The sequence below is a fragment of the Bison bison genome, unplaced genomic scaffold, assembly GCF_000754665.1.
Source record: "Bison bison bison isolate TAMUID 2011002044 unplaced genomic scaffold, Bison_UMD1.0 scf7180017864262, whole genome shotgun sequence".
NCBI classification, from domain to species: domain Eukaryota; kingdom Metazoa; phylum Chordata; class Mammalia; order Artiodactyla; family Bovidae; genus Bison; species Bison bison.
Window position 1 is genome coordinate 2,427,049 of NW_011494834.1, and position 16,984 is coordinate 2,444,032.

The 16,984-nt window shown below is 34.8% G+C and overlaps 1 protein-coding gene across 1 annotated transcript in view; it reads right to left on the reverse strand.

Moving 5' to 3' along the window:
- Nucleotides 1–16,984, reverse strand: part of CNTN5 (contactin 5) — a 671,487-nt gene that overhangs the window by 553,198 nt on the left and 101,305 nt on the right. The gene's annotated exons all lie outside the window — the stretch shown is intronic.

Here is a 16,984-nt window from a genome sequence, read left to right on the forward strand (position 1 = left end):
AGGAGTACATCAAGGCTGTATATTGTCACCCTGCTTATTTAACTTATATGCAGAGTACATCATGAGAAATGCTGGACTGGAAGAAGCATAATGGAATCAAGATTGCCGGGAGAAATCTCAATAACCTCAGATATGCAGAGGACACCACCCTTATGGCAGAAAGTGAAGAGGAACTCAAAAGCCTCTTGATGAAAGTGAAAGAGGAGAGTGAAAAAGTTGGCTTAAAGTTCAACATTCAGAAAATGAAGATCATGGCATCTGGTCCCATCACTTCATGGCAAATAGATGGGGAAGCAGTGGAAAAAGTGTCAGACTTTATTTTTTGGGGGGCTCCAAAATCACCACAGATGGTAATTGCAGCCATGAAATTAAAAGATGCTTACTCCTTGGAAGGAAAGTTATGACCAACCTAGATAGCATATTCAAAAGCAGAGACATTACTTTGCCAGCAAAGGTCTGTCTAGTCAAGGCTAAAGACATTACTTTGTCAACAAAGGTCCGTCTAGTCAAGGCTATGGTTTTTCTAGTGGTCATGTATGGATGTGAGAGTTGGACTTTGAAGAAAGCTGAGCACCGAAGAATTGATGCTTTTGAACTGTGGTGTTGGAGAAGACTCTTTAGAATCCCTTGGACTGCAAGGAAATCCAAGCAGTTCTTTCTAAAGGAGATCAGTCCTGGGTGTTCTTTGGTAGGACTGATCCTAAAGCTGAAACTCCAATACTTTGGCCATCTCATGCGATGAGTTGACTCACTGGAAAAGACTCTGATTCTGGGAGAGTTTGGGGGCAGGAGGAGAAGGGGATAACAGAGGATGAGATGGCTGGATTGCATCAGCAACTCGATGGACATGAGTTTGGGTGAACTCCGGGAGTTGGTGATGGACAGGGAGGCCTGGCATGCTGCAATTCATGGGGTCGCAAAGAGTTGGACACAACTGAGCAACTGAACTGAACTGAACTGAACTGATATTGTCTCCCAACTTCTTTTTGTAAGTGAACTCTCTGTAATCTATTCAAAGACTCATCTCCCCTTCCAACATCATCAGTAACATTCATACTGGAACTGCTCCACAGTTTAAAAAAAGGAAAAATTGTATCTCTTTGACCCCAGCTTTCCCTCTAGGTACAAACTCTTTTTGTTTAGCACTTCTGAAAAAAAAAAAAAACCCACTTTCTTTTAAGTTTCTCAAATCAGGCTGTCTCTCTACCTCTGTTCAAACATTACTGTGAAGCTAACCAATTACCTCAACATTGTTTCATTTAATGATCAATTACTCAGTTTTCACTTATTTGACTTATGATCAGTAATATGGAGTTGATCATACTCTCTTCTGAAAACAGCTTCCTCACTTGGATTTGTCCTCCTTCGCTGTGCCCTCCCACTCATTTTCATTACCTTTTTCTTCCTCATCTCTGCAGTATCTAAACATATCAAGATCCCTCCTTGGACCTTCTCATTTCTCAGGCCACACCATTCCTAAAGGTACTGTACCTAGCCTTTATATTTAAAAAATCATGTATAAATGAAAGAATTACCAAACTTATTCCTGCTGGACACCTCCTTTAAAAGGCAACACACACACACACATACATGCACACACCCACACTCAGATACGCATATCCACAGTCACACACACAGTTTATTTTAATTTTCCATGTAAATGTTTAATAAGCACTACAAACATAATGTATCCTTATTGGGACTCCCATTTTCACCTATGAATCTATGATTGCCATAATACTTGCCATCAGAGTAGTCATTCCATCCTTCCAATTATTAAAAAGGTACAAAAATAATTTGTAATTCAGTATGTCACTCACACTTTACATACAATTCATGAGAAAGTCCTTCTGATATTATTTCATAATATAGCCAGAATACAATAACATCAAACTTCCTCTACAACTTTCATCTAGGCAATTCTCACCTTGATTGTTGTGATATCATCCTACTGGTGTCCCTTCTTTTTCCTTTGCTCTTTAAATTTATTCGCACAGTAGTCAGAATTGGTTCTTTTAAAATAAAGTTTTCATCAAATGCCCTAAATGGGTTTCCATCTTACTAAGAGGCTAAAAACTACTTTCAGTGGCCTACAGGCCCTGGACATTTTTGATGTAATCTCTTATGATTACATGCATACTCCCCTTCTCCATTCTAGCTCACTAGCTTCCTTGCTTTTTATTAAATATACCAAAATTTATCAGTATTATCCTGCCTTAGTACATTTGTCCTTGTTGCTTCCTCCAGCTAGAACAGTTAACTTCCCCCACTCAGATAAAATAGTGACTATCATCATTTCCTTTTTAGATTTTTATGTCAATAACATCTTCACAGAGAGACATTTCCTGAATAATTTATCAAAAAGTATGAACCTCCATCACCCTCCACACATCCTTTATTCCCTTTCCTTAATTAAGCTTGTTTTATTTAGCACCTAACTGCAAACACACTATTTATTTGCCTTATCTGTTTTGTCCTCAACATATAGAGTTCAAGGTCTCTGAGGGCAGGGATCTTTGTTTTCTATGTTCATTGTAATATTCTCAGGTCCTTGCCTTAGCTGTTCTCTCTGCCTGAAATACTCTCCCTCTAGGGTATAACCTTAAAAATATTTTTTAAAATATTGATATAAAAAAATAAGGGTTTTGAAAACAAAAAAACCTATGTTGAAATTCTAGTATTACTATTTATTAATTGTTACCTTGGGCAAATTATTTTACTTCACTGTGCTTTACTTCTCAGGCAAAATGAGATAATTAATTTTATATGTGTTATAATATTATTGTGAAAAAAATCCCTGACATATAAAAATAGGTTACTTATATAACTGACCAGTAAAAAAGCACTTAATCAAGAATATTTTCCTCTAAAAATTTCAGAGAGATATATCTTATTAACTTCTAATTATAAACCTAAATTTTTGTTCTAAGTACTCTAAGCTATAGTATAAAAGATTCACAAATTCTAACATTTGAGGACAATCTATAGAATTTTACAAATTAAAAGCAGAGATAACATTAAGTAAAAGAGACAGTTGAGTGGAGCCAAATTTAGACAAGCTACTTCACCATTCTTATCTCAGCTTCTTTATCTGTGAAATGAAGACAAGAAAACTATCTCATAAAATTTTTGTAAGTCTTATATATAATAACGTATGTACAGCAATTAGTATAACACATGGCAAACCACAGTAAATGAAAGCAATTATAACTGTGCTTATTATTCATGTTATAAAAAACACTTTTGTGAGAATTATGAGATTAACGCTAAATTTAATTTTTCTACTATTTAGCTATGCAATTTGTAATTTAACCTTCTTGTGTTTTCTTCTTCATTTATAAATTAGGAATTTTGGTTGCTCAAGAATGCTTGTGCAGTTGAAAGTATAACAGTTGTGAAGGGGGAGTGGCCAAGATGGCAGAATAGGAAGACCCTGCATTCACCTGTTAATCATGGGAACTCCAAAATTACAACTATTAAAGAACAACCATTGATGAGAAAAACCAGAAGACTTGCAGAAAAGATGTCCTACAGATAAAAAATTAAAGAAGAAAACAAAAAGACTGGTAGGAGGGGTGAAGACATGGTATATTCATGACTTACACTGCAATCTATCCTAGCTCTCCCCCTCAGCAGCTGGCAGATGATGCACCAGGGAGGGCCTGACAACCAGCTGGACTAAGGGATGGCCATGTCTATCAGACTACTCACAGTACTCCTGCCACAATGGCCAGCATTCAGGGCAACCCTAGTGCTCTGGGTGGCCAGAACAGAGTGCACTGCTGGGAAGCACATGACATCTCCTATAAAAGGCTACTTTTCCAAGGTCAAGTGATATAGACAGCCTACTAAATACAAAGAAGTAAAAACAGCAGATTAGGCAAAATGAGGTGACAAAAGAACATGTTCCTAATAAAGAACAAGATAAACTCGAGAAGAATAAATATGTGAAACAGAGATATGCAATCTCTGTGTTAGAGAATTCAAGGTAATGATCATAAAGATGTTCAAAGAATTCAAGATAAGTTTGGATAAACAGAGTGAGAAGTTCAAAAATTTTAATAAAGTGAGAAAATATAAAGAAGAACCAAACATAGGTAAATAGTCTAATAATTAAAAGTAAAGATACACTATAAGGAATTAACAGTAGATTAGATAATAAAGAGAAACACAACAGTGGGCCAGAAGAGAGAGTAGTGGAAATCACTGAGGTGAACAGAGAAAGAAAAAAGAAAAGAAACAAAGTTTAAGAGACAGTGCAACAACCTCAAACATATTAATAAACAAATTATAGAGATCCCAGGAGAAGAAGAGAGAAAGAGATGGTGAAAGAACATATTCGAAGACATAGTGGCTAAAAACTTCCTTAACCTGGGAAAGGAAATAAACATTCAAGTCCAGGAAGCATAGAGAGTTCCAAACAAGACTAAACCAAAGAGGACCAGCCCAAGACCCATTGTAACTAAAATGGAAAAAAAAAAATTTAAATAAAATGAAAATATTTTAAAAAGCAAAGGAAAAGCAGCAAATTATGAATAAACAAAGTCCTATGTTGCTATCAGCTGATTTTCAGCAGAAACTTTGCAATCAAGAAGGGAGTACAGGAATATCTTTAAAGGGATAAAATGGAACAACCAGGGATACTATATGTGTCAAGGTTTTCATTCAGATTTGATGGAAAGATCATAGTTTATAGACAAGCAAAAGCTAACAGTCCAGCATGACCAAACCGGCTTGATAAGAAATGTTAAAGAGATTTCCCTAAGCAAAAAAAAAAAAAAAAAAAAAAGCCAAAACTAGAAATATAACAACTACAAAAGGAAAAATAAAATTGGTAACAGCAAATATACAGTAAGGGTGCTAAATCAACCATGTATAAATTTACTAGGAGTTTAAAAGAGAAAAAGAGTAGCTTTTTCTACATATCTACAATATGTAATTGAGATAGACAAAATAAAAAGATGTAAAATATGATGTCAGAAACAATAGAGAGAGTGGTGGAATAAAAATGTAGGGTTTTAAAATTTTGCTTGAACTTAAGATATGTACATATATATATTTGCCTCATGGTGAAAATGATAATCATTCGATGGTGTCCAACTCTTTGTAACCCCATGGACTGTAGCCTGCCAGGCTCTTCTGTTCATATGATTCTCCAGGTAAGAATACTGGAGTGGGTTTTCATTTCCTTCTCCAGGGCATCTTTCCAACCCAGGGATCAAACCTGGGTCTTTTGCATTGCAGGAAGAATCTTTACTACCTGAGCTAGCAGGGAAGCCATTCCTCATGGTAGCTGCAAACTAAAAATCTATCAAATACAGATACACACACAAAAGAAAACAGAATCCAAACATATCACTAAATACAATCACCAAATTACAAGGGAAGAGAGTAAAAGAAGAAAAGAACAACAACAATAAAATACTACAAAACAATTAAAAAACAATTAACAAAATGGCAGTGAGTTCATAATTGTCAATAATTACTTTAAGAATAAGCAAAAACAAAAAATGAAAACACACATACACAAACAGAACCAATATAGTAACATATTCAAAAAGACTTTAAAAATGTTTCACATCAAAAAAAAAACCTTTAAAATAGATAAATAATGAAAATGTCATGTATATATATACAATGGAATTATTACACAGCTATAAAAAAAATAGAATCTTGCTATCTGTGACAACATGGATAGACCTAGAAGGTGTTACACTAAGTGAAATAAGTCAGACAGAAAACAAATACTGTATGATTTCCACTTATATGTGGAATCTGAAAAAAAAATTGACAAGTATAACTGAACAGAAAGAGTCAGGGAAGCGGTGAACAAACAAGTGGTTGCCAGGGAGGAGGGGCTCAGGAAAGGGAAGGAAATTTGTAAATACAAACTTTCAGTTACAAAATAAGTGAGCCACAGATAGGAAATATACAGTGTGGGAAGAAGTCAATAACTATGAAATAATTTCGTATGGTAACAGATGACAAATAGACTAATAATTGTGATCATATTTACATGTATAGAGATAATGAATTACTATATTGTGTACCAGGAACTAACATAATGTTGTATCTCAATTATATTTCAAAAACAAGTGAACAAACTCATAAAAAAAGATATCAAGCTTGTGTTTATCAGAGGCAGGAGTGAGGGGCAGGGGAAATTGCATGAAGACAGTCAAAAGGTACAAATACCTAGTTTCAAGATAAATAAGCACTAGGGATGTAGTGTATAATACGATATATATAATTAACACTGCTATCTCTATGTTATATATGAAAGTTGTTAAGACAGTAAATCCTGAGTTCTCATCACAAGAAAAATGTTCTTTTCTATTTGTTTTTTCTGTATCTATATGAGATGATGGTTGTTCACTAAACTTGGGATAATAATTTCATGATGTATATAAATCATATCATTATGCCATATACCTTAAACTTATGTGGTATTGTGTGTCAATTATATCTCAGTTAAACAAGGGAAAAACAATTCTCATGGTGGAAACTAGATACAATGGAGAGAGTATGCCTCACACAAAGACATTTGCATGTGTTTAATAAACACTGTGTAAACTAAAGGAAACACTTTAGTGTTTTACACTTTTTTGTGTAGTAAGATTTATCCTGAAGAACACCTTTTCAAGCCTCGACGATATGATCTCTAAGATGCTAAATATTCCATGAATTTAATATACCACCTATGATTTTCACTATCATTCAGAGCCTATTTTTATGTGCAATTATATATTATCTATCATTCAGAACTTATTTCAATCGGTAAACATATCTATATAATAAATACATATACAAATCATAAAATATATATGAATGAGTACTCTTAACTAGTCTCTATTACTGCATTGAATATCAAATGAAACACTTTTTATATTTTGTATTTATATTTTGATGACTGACTTAACTGAAATAAGAAAACATTATCACTGTAAAAATGTATACCATTTATTGATAAGGCTACAGTATTAGTTTTATGATGATTGATCTAAGGAAAATAAACATAGAAAAACTGCTGAAATGAATATTATATCATTATAATTTATAAAATGTGTCATGCTTATCTTCTAAATTATGCATTATAAAACATTATATTCAAGTCACAGTGAATTATATTTTAAAGACTTCTACATGATGTCTGACACATAACAGACTATATGTGTTTCAAAATTAAGTAAAATATATTTTAAAGTATACAGAAACAGCTCCAATCTTTGTAGTATTGGAGATAATAATTAGATGAATTACTTCAAAGTTATACTTTTTGGTAAATGATGGGCCATTAGACATCATGATTTCCTTCCTCATTTGTAGAAAATGAAGACTAGATTGTAATAACACCTCCAAACCACCAGGTGGCTATATGCAGTTGGAATAACTGCAGAATTTTTTTACAGAAACGTCTGCTCTTCTACTTCGTGTGAATTTAGGATGATCCTCATTTTAAAAATTTAATTTATTTCTATTAATATCAGGAATTTCTGGGACCTCACCATATTTTTATTAAAAAAAAAAAAAAAACAAAAACCCTCTGTAGTATCTCTTTCCAATCCTGAATGCAGTTTTTAGCTTTGCTAATTTCTACTTACAAGTATCTCCTCTGGACAACCCAACTATAATGTTTATTATCCATATATCTACTGAAAAAAAAATATAATTACCTGGTGAGTAGATTTTTTAAAATAAAATTTTCATCTAAGTATAAAATTTTATTTTTGAATTTGAGCACTAAACGTTTGTGCAGAGCAATAGATTTTCCCCTCCCAAATCCAACCCAGTCCCAAAGTACATGAAAATGTGTGTATTGGTTTCTTTTGAGTTTTGCTTTGGTTATATCAAAACTTTCCAGAGTTGACTAATGTGTGTGTTTGAGTGCTTTGTTCTGCCAAATTTGTTTTCAACTGCCGTGAGTATTGCAGAGCACACAGAACAGTCCTGGACCCCAGAGCAAATACTTTAAGATGTAAATTGCTTGCTTTCCTGATTCCCTTAGCTCATTTGCTGTTGTAGAGTTAAATCAAGTATCACAGATTTGCATTTTTTTACAAGCTCCTCACCAGTTCTATTTACATAACTTACATCCTGTTTAATTAAAAAAAAAAAAATCCTACGGAGCTACTTTACCTCATAACTCAGCTGACTAGAGATCAATTTTCAACTTACCTTGGATCTTTACTAAAAATCTCATGCTTTGCCTTAGACTAAATCTCCTCTGACCTTGTAGTACTTTTTATTTCCTTTCCTAGTATTCAGTTATCTCAGGAGTTATAATTTGTGATCTTCATTTAGGCTGAACTAATATGTAAAGTGGTTTTTGGTAATGCTCAAATTTTAGACAGGGTTGATTTTACTAAGTGCAGCAACACACATATTATACAGTACATTAATGGTGAAAAAAATAAGTTATTTCAGGTCAAAGCCCAGGTCATTTGTAAGATATCACCTATGCTTAATTAGTTCAGTGCCTGGCATTCAAAAGTTACTGAATGAATGAATGATGCACATTTAAAAGGGCAGTTGTTACAAATAGACCTCTGTAAATGTCAAGCACTATTCTCTTCCTATATGATTTATGTCCATGAAACTGGAGAAGAGCTTTTCTAAGGCAGAAGATACATTTAAATAATTTACTGAAAACACTACTTTTGTTTGAAAATTTCCATCAATTATATGAAGAAATTCTTGAAATCACTTCATATTAACCATTAGGTTCAATATACTAGTATTCTTATGATTTTCTTTCTGTTGGATAGTTGCTCTAGCTCTTTTGCATTGAAGTACAAAAAAATAGTTTCCTGAAATTCTGTAGAAGTGATATGTCTATTTGCTTATGGTACATTTTTCCTTAAACTTGCTATGGCATATGCATTGCTCATATTGCTGAAAGGCATCCACATATCTAATCCAAGACTCACAGACATTTTCTGTAAAGGGTCAGATAATAAATATTTGAGTCTTTTCAGGCCAAAAAAGCAAAACTGAACATATTATATAGGTACTGTCATATAATTTTCATGTCACAAATTATTGTTTTGAATTTTTCAACCATCTAAAAGTGTAAAAATAAATCCTTAGCTTGTGTGCTCTATAAAAGCAAAGATTTAGCCTGTGGACTCTAGTTTGTTGACTCCTGGTTTAGTCCACTGAAATTAGGAGGGATAGGAAGACTTAGTAGATAATGTTCCAGTGCTGGAGAGTCACTGACTTTTCTACATAGCCTGTTCAAGTCATTTTACAGAAATAAGATATTTGCATGGTAAAAGATCTTGGCCTCTAGAATCAGAAAAGCATGGATTTGAACTCTGTCTCTCTTACTACTACTTCCAGTGTAACAGTGGACAAGCTTCTTTAAGCCTCAGTTTCCTTACCTGTGCAGTAGGAAGAATAAGACTCCAAAACTGTAATGAGGAGGACCATGCCTGCAATTCATCCAGCAGCAGGCTTTGGCTTATAATTAATCCTCAATGGGGTGCAGAGAAGGCATTGGCGATCCACTCCAGTACTCTTGCCTGGAGAATCCCAGGGATGGGGGAGCCTGGTGGCCTGCCGTCTATGAGGTAGCACAGAGTCGGACACGACTGAAGCAACTTAGCAGCATCAATGTTGGTGGTTTAGTTGCTAAATTGTGTCCAACTCTTGCAATCTCATGGGCTATAACCCACCAGACTCCTCTGTCCATGGAATTTCTCAGACAAGAATACTAGAGTGGGTTGCCATTTCCTTCTCCAGAGGATCTTTCCAACCCAGCAATCAAACTTGCATTGTCTTCTGCATTGCAGGTGGACTCTTTACCACCTGAGCCACCAAGGAAGCTCTAATCCTCAATAAATGTTAGCTATTACTATTTATGTGCAGAATTAAGCATGTTAGTACTATATCCATCATCTAGCACCATGTTTACTAAATTAGGTTTAGGAGTTTTCATCCATTTACTTTGCTTCATCAAGCAAGTGCTCATCACATGTCTACTATGTGTCAGGCACCATGTTAGGTACTTAATAATTTTTGTTGAAGGAATATCTGTGCTGGTGAGCTGATTTTTAGATAGAAGAAAAAGTAAGCCATTCTATGTTTTTGAATAGAGAAGACATGACCAACCATAGTTCTCAGAAATATTGTGGTAATCTTAGCAGCTTACAGTTCAAATGACATTTCAAATCGAATCTTTAAAAACTATGGAGAATGGGAGCAAGATAGTGATGATGGTGATGATGATAATGATGATGAAAACTAACAACTTTTATGAATATTCACTCCCAGTAATATTACTATACTAAAAGCAAGAGAGTTCCAGAAAAAACATCTATTTCTGCTTTATTGACTATACCAAAGCCTTTGACTGTGTGGATCACAATCAACTGTGGAAAATTCTGAAAGGGATGGGAATACCAGACCACCGGACCTGCCTCTTGAGAAACCTGTATGCAGGTCAGGAAGCAACAGTTAGAACTGGACATGGAACAACAGACTGGTTCCAAATAGGAAAAGGAGTACGTCAAGGCTGTATAGTGTTACTCTGCTTATTTAACTCATATGCAGAGTACATCATGAGAAACGCCGGGCTGGAAGAAACACAAACTGGAATCAAGATTGCTGGGAGAAATATCAATAACCTTAGATATGCAGAGGACACCATCCTTTTTTCTTCTTGAGCAGAAAGTGAAGAGTAACTAAAAAGCCTCTTGATGAAAGTGAAAGAAGAGAGTAAAAAAGTTGGCTTACAGCTCAACATTAAGAAAATGAAGATCATGGCATCTAGTCCCATCACTTCATGGCAAATAGATGGGGAAATAGTGGAAACAGTGTCAGACTTTATTTTTTGGGGGCTCCAAAATCACTGCAGATGGTGAATGCAGCCATGAAATTAAAAGACGCTTACTCCTTGGAAGGAAACTTATGACCAACCTAGATAGCATATTCAAAAGCAGAGACATTACTTTGCCAACAAAGGTCCATTTAGTCAAGGCTATGGTTTTTCCAGTAGTCACGTATGGATGTGAGAATTGTACTGTGAAGAAAGCTGAGCACCGAAGAATTGATGCTTTTGAACTGTGGTGTTGGAGAAGACTCTTGAGAGTCCCTTGGACTGCAAGGAGATTCAACCAGTCCATCCTAAAGGAGATCAGTCCTGGGTGTTCATTGGAAGGACTGATGCTGAAGCTGAAACTCCAATACTTTGGCCACCTCATGTGAAGAGTTGACTCATTGGAAAAGACTCTGATGCTGGGAGGGATTGGTGGCAGGAAGAGAAGGGGACAACAGAGAATGAGATGGCTGGATGACATCAGTGACTCGATGGACATGAGTCTGAGTGAACTCCGGGAGATGGTGATGGACAGGGAGGCCTGGCGTGCTGTGATTCATGAGGTCACAAGGAGTTGGACACGACTGAGCAACTGAACTGAAATGATGGGCTTTATATGTTTTTTGTTCATTTAATTCTTTCAAAAATATCCTTTTAGTTAAGTACCCTTGTTACTCTTAAATTTGCTTATGTACTTTGTAGTGAGAAGTCAAGACTTAGAAAAATTCTATACAGTTGCCCAAAATCACACAGCTAATAAGCAAAAGGAAATCCCTGGGGATTAATTTGTTTTTTAATATTATGAATTGCAATTAATTTCATAAATTCAATTGTACCTAGAATGTAAGGTCAATAATACAGTTGCTGCTTCAAGAAGCTCATTTATTTATTCACTCAATCACTTGTTCTTTCAACAAGTATAAATTAAATATTTTTATTTTCCAGGTGCTTTTATGCAATGTGACTATAGCAATGAAAATACTGAATTTGCCTTTCAAATCATATTGTTTTTATTTTGCTTTCTTTTTAGAGAATATTCCTAGGAATTATGTTTTCCTTGTTTAGTGACAATCATTTCCTTTTTTTTTACAATTCCTCCTTAGCTACCATATTAAATTTTATAATTTATGAAATTATAAATAATATTTATTTTGATTGTTTTGAATTTTCTGGACATAAAAACATAACATTTCCAAATACTGCTTAGTTTATCACCTTTAAACAATATTATATCTTAAATTTTTCTTATTTCATTTGTTTTAGCAGATCAATTAGAATTTTAACATGTCTGTTAGGTTACATGATGGAAATTAATAAATCTTATCATTTTGTGCTACTTTAATGAAATGTCTCGGAAGCTTATTAAATATTATAATATTGGTTTAAAATTAAACAGAATAAATGAAAGTAAGAGAATTTAAATAAATTTATATTTCACTCAATTGTTTTTAAAATTAAATATAGATCTTTCAGTATCTGACTAGAAAATCAAATTTTAATTTATTGACTTATGTGCTATATTATATTAAATAGATTTTCTAATGTTAATTTATTTTTTGATTTTTAGAAATACAGATGACTAGAAGATATATGATAAAGTTAAAGTTGTTTACTTCTAATCTTTCACCAATTTCTTTTTGCAATTCCAATAGTGATTGCTTTATTAGTTTAACATTAATGCACAAAGGTTTACAATTTCTTTATTTCCATTATTTTTTAAATTAAATTTATTTATTTTATTGGAGGTTAATTTTTTTAAATTTTATTTTATTTTTAAACTTTACAATATTGTATTCGTTTTGCCAAACACAGGTATACCTGTGGCGGATTCATTTCGATATTTGGCAAAACTAATTTTATAAATATAGAATCACTAGCTCCTTCCTTGATTGAAATCTTCATTCTTATCTCCTTTTCCTGAAGTACTGTTAATCTCACCAACCTATCTACCCAGACTCACATATGTATATACAAATGAGCAAGCACATATGCAGAGACTAGTAAATGTGTATTGAATTTTTAATTTTTTAACTATCAGTTTAAATATCACTTTTTCACTGTTGCTTTCACACAAATCCAGTCTCCCAAAATTATGTTTATAAAATGACATTTTTCCCCTTTGTCTTTATCTTAACTCTATATAACTGTGTGATTAATTGTTAAATAATTGACTCCATTAAATAAGTTTCACATGACAAGTACCAACACTGTGTTATTTAGTGCTGTATCTCAAGTATTTATTAAAACAATTTTTTGATACCAGTAGTACACTCTTGATTACTGTGGGTTTGTGGTCTAGTCAGACTAGACTGATGACTTTTGTTTTCTTTTCTAAAGATTGCTCTGTCTGTTCAGGGTTTTCTCTGTTTCCAAGCAAATTGTAACATTTTTTGTTCTAATTCTATGAAAAATTTTGTTGGTTATTTTACAGGGATTGCATTGAGTCTATAGATTGCTTTGGGTAGTATGGTCATTCTCACAATATTGATTCTTCCAATCCAAAAACATGATATACCACTCCATCTGTTTTTGTCATCTTTGATTTCTTTCATGAGTATCTTAAAGTTTTCTGAGTATAGATATTTTGTCTCCTTGGAAACATTTATTCTTAGATATTTTACTCTTATTTGTTGCCATAGTAAGTGGGATTATTTCCTTATTTTCTTTCTGATCTTTCTTTCTTAGTATATAGGAATTTAAGAGATTTATGTGCATTAATTGTGAATCTTTAACTTTACCGATGCAGGTCAGGAAGCAACAGTTAGAACTGGACATGGAACAACAGACTGGTTCCAAATAGGAAAAGGAGTACGTCAGGGCTGTATTTTGTCACCCTGTTTATTTAACTTATATGCAGAGTACATCATGAGAAACACCGGGCTGGAAGAATCACAAGCTGGAATCAAGATTGCTGGGAGAAATATCAATAACCTCAGATATGCAGATGACACAACCCTTATGGCAGAAAGTGAAGAGGAACTCAAAAGCCTCTTGATGAAAGTGAAAGTGGAGAGTGACAATGTTGGCTTAAAGCTCAACATTCAGAAAACGAAGATCATGGCATCCGGTCCCATCACTTCATGGCAAATAGATGGGGAAACAGTGGAAACAGTGTCAGACTTTATTTTTCTGGGCTCCAAAATCACTACAGATGGTGAATGCAGCCATGAAATTAAAAGATGCTTACTCCTTGGAAGGAAAATTATGACCAACCTAGATAGCATATTCAAAAACAGAGACATTACTTTGCCAACAAAGGTTCATCTAGTCAAGGCTATGGTTCCTCCTGTGGTCATGTATGGATGTGAGAGTTGGACTGTGAAGAAGGCTGAGCACCAAAGAATTGATGCTTTTGAACTGTGGTGTTGGAGAAGACTCTTGAGAGTCCCTTGGACTGCAAGGAGATCCAACCAGTCCATTCTGAAGGAGATCAGCCCTGGGATTTCTTTGGAAGGAATGATGGTAAAGCTGAAAAATCCAGTACTTTGGCCACCTCATGCGAAGAGTTGAGTCATTGGAAAAGACTCTGATGCGTGGAGGGATTGGGGGCAAGAGGAGAAGGGGACGACAGAGGATGAGATGGCTGGATGGCATCACCAACTCAATGGACGTGAGTCTGGGTGAACTCCGGGAGTTGGTGATGGACAGGGAGGCCTGGCGTGCTGTGATTCATGGGGTCACAAAGAGTCAGACACGACTTAGCAACTGATCTGATCTGATCTGAACTTTACCGAATTCATTGATTAGTAGTTTCCTGGTGGTACCTTTAAGATTTTCCATGTATAGTGTCATGCCATCTACACAAAAACAGAAATGCATATCAATGGAACAGGCCAGAAAGTCCAGAGATAAACCCACACACTTCTGTTCACCTAATCTGTGACAAAGGAGGCAAGATATACAATGGAGAATTGACAGTCTCTTCAATAAATGGTGCTGGAGAAAACTAAACAACTACATGGAAAGAATGAAATTAGAACACTCTCCAACACCATACACACAGATAAGTTCAAAGTGGATTGAAGATCTAAATGTAAGGCCAGATATTATAAAATTCTTAGTGGAAAACACAGGCAAAACAGTCTTTGACAAAAATTGCAGCAATATGTTTTTGATACTCTTCCTAGAGTAGTGAAAATAAAGGAAAAATAAACAAATGAGATCTAAATAAACTTAAAGTCTTCTGCACAGCAGAAACTTAAGGTCTTCTTCCCCCCCGCCCAAAAAAAAATGAAGAGACAACTTTCAAAATGGGAGAAAGTATTTGCAAATGAAGCAGCTGGCAAGGGATTAATCTCCAAAATATAAAAATAGATCATGCAGCTCAATATAAAGCAAAGCAAAAAACCCAAGCAAAAAATGGGCAGAAGATCTAAACAGACATTTCTTCAAAGAAGACATCAGATCAGATCAGATCAGATCAGTCACTCAGTCGTGTCCGACTCTTTGCGACCCCATGAATCACAGCACGCCAGGCCTCCCTGCCCATCACCACCTCCCGGAGTTCACTGAGACGTCCATCGAGTCAGTGATGCCATCCAGCCATCTCATCCTCTGTCGTCCCCTACTCCTCCTGCCCCCAATCCCTCCCAGCATCAGAGTCTTTTCCAATGACTCAACTCTTCCCATGAGGTGGCCAAAGTACTGGAGTTTCAGCTTTAGCATCATTCCGATGGCTAAAAAAGCACATGAAAAAAATGTTCAAATAAATAATTATTAGAGAAACACAAATCAGTTCTACAATGAGATATCTCTTCACAACTGTCAGAATGGCCATAATCAAAAAATCTACAAACAATAAATGCTGATGAGGGTGTGGAGAGAAAAGAGAATCCTCCTACAGTGTTGGTGGGAATGTAAATTAATATAGCCAGAACAGTATGGAAGTTCCTTTAAAATATACAAATAGAACTACTATATGACACAGCAATCCCACTCCTAGGCATACACCTGGAGAAAGCCATAAGTCTAAAATGTACATGCACTCCAGTGTTCATTGTAACACTATTTATGATAGCTAGGATGTGGAAGCAACATAAATGCTCATCAAAAGAGAAATTGATAAAATGATGCAGTATATATATAAATATACACAATGGAATATTACTTAGCTATAAAAAGAACAAAATAATGCTATTGACAGCAACATGAATAGACTTAGAGGCTGTCATACAAATAAGTTAGTCAGACACAGAGAGACAAATATCATATAATACCATTTATATGTAGAATCTATTAAAAAGATACAGATGAATTTATTTACAAAATAGAAGTAAAGTCTTGGATGTAGAAAACAAACTGTAGTTACTAGGAAATTAGGGAGGGGGATAGATTGGGAGACTGGGATTGACATGCACACACTACTATATATAAAATAGATAACTAGTGAGATTTCGCCAAAGAAGATGTACAGATGGACAATAAACACATGACAAGACGCTCTACATTGCTTATTATTAGAAAAATGCAAATCAAACTCTAATGAGGTTTCATCTCACACCAGTCAGAATGGCCATCATCAAAAAACTACAATCCGTGCTGGAGGGGTGTGGAGAACAGGGATGGCTCTTGCACTGTTGTTGGGAATATAATTGATACAGCCACTATAGAGAATAGTATGGAGATTCCCTTAAAAAACTAGGAAAAAAAACCCACCATATGACCCAGTAATGCCACTACTGGGCATATACCCTGAAAAAACCACGATTCAAAAAGACACATGTACACCAATGTTCATTGCAGCACTATTTACAATAGCCAGGACATGGAAGCAACCTAGATGTCCATCGACAGATGAATGGATAAGAAAGCTGTGGTACATATACACAATGGACTACTACTCAGCCATTAAAAGGAACACATGTGAATCAGTTGAACTGAGGTGAATGAGACAAACCTAGAGTCTATTATACAGAGACGTAAGTCAGAAAGAGAAAAACAAATTTCATATATTAACACACACACACACACACACACACACACACATATATACAGCTATGACTGACTCATGTTGCTATATGGCAGAAATTAACACAATATTGTAAAGCAATTACCTCCAATTAAAAATAAATTTTAAAAATTAAAATTAAAAAGAACATGCTGTGCAGCATAAGAAACTCTATTCAATACTCTGTAATGGCCTATATGGAAAAATAATCTAAAAAACAA